This window comes from Triticum dicoccoides, chromosome 6A (genome assembly GCF_002162155.2).
Source record: "Triticum dicoccoides isolate Atlit2015 ecotype Zavitan chromosome 6A, WEW_v2.0, whole genome shotgun sequence".
NCBI lineage: Eukaryota > Viridiplantae > Streptophyta > Magnoliopsida > Poales > Poaceae > Triticum > Triticum dicoccoides.
In genome coordinates, this window is record NC_041390.1 from 623757129 (window position 1) to 623758415 (window position 1287).

Below are 1287 nucleotides of genomic sequence, written 5' to 3' on the forward strand. Positions count from 1 at the left end.
GGAACCCTCGACCCTCGATCCCTAGACCCTATAGAACCCTCGAACCCTCGACCCTGAAACCCTCGACCCTTGACCCCTTAACGACCCTCGACCCTCTACCCTAGTTCCCGACCCTCGACCCCTCGGCGATCCTCGACACCCTCGTTCCCGATAAAAATTAAGAAGAAGAAGAAGAAGAAGAAGAAGAAGAAGAAGAAGAAGAAGAAGAAGAAGAAGAAGAAGAAGAAGAAGAAGAAGAAGAAGAAGAAGAAGAAGAAGAAGAAGAAGAAGAAGAAGAAGAAGAAGAAGAAGAAGAAGAAGAAAGAGGAGAAGAAGAAAGAAATAGCTAGAGGAGAAGATCGAAGAAAAAAAGAAGAAAAAAGAGGAGAAGAAGAAAGGAATAGTGGAGAAGAAGAGAAAATAGAATATTCTATTTTCTCTTCCTCTCCACTATTCCTTTCTTATTCTCCTCTTCTTTTCCTTCTTTTTTCTTCTTATTATTTATTTCTCCTCTTCTTTTCCTCTCCTCTTCTTCTTTCTTTCCTCTTCTTATTTTCTTCTTTCCTACCCTTCTTTTTCTAAAATTGTAACTTTTGCATATATAAAACTTTTTTAAAATTGTAACTTTCTATATATGAACAAAAAACTTTCTATGAACAAAAAAAACATTTTTAACATATATATTTAGCAAATTCTAGCCACATACATCACATACACATATACATTATAGCCACATACACATATACATCACATATGAACAAAAAAATAAACTAATAAAAATAAAAATAAACATATTGCAACATATGAACAAAAACATATAGCCACATACATACACATACATTATATATATATGAAAAAAAATTAAACTAATAAAAAAAGTGGTGGCGCCGGCGGGGCAGAGGGGCATGGCGGCAGCGGTGGCGCCGGCGGGGCAGGGCAGGGGCGCGGGAGCGAGGCAAGGCAGGGGCGCGAGGCAGGTGCTCACAGAGGGGTGGCGGAGCACGGCGGGCGGTGTCGGGGCGCGGGGATGACGGTGAGGAGGCGGGCGGCGTCGGGGCGGCGGCGACGGCAAAGTTGAGCAGCCTGACGGCGTCGGAGGCGGCGACGACGGTGAGGTGGACCAGCCTGAGGCGTCGGAGGCGGCGGCGACGACGAGGTGGAGCAGCCTGACGGCTCGGCGGCGACGACGACGAGGCAGAGCAGCGGGCGTCGGGCGGAGAAGAAAGGGATGGATTTGGTCGAAAACTGCTAAGTGCTGTATATATAGCAAGAGCATTGGTCCCGGTTCGTGAAACCAACCGGGACTAA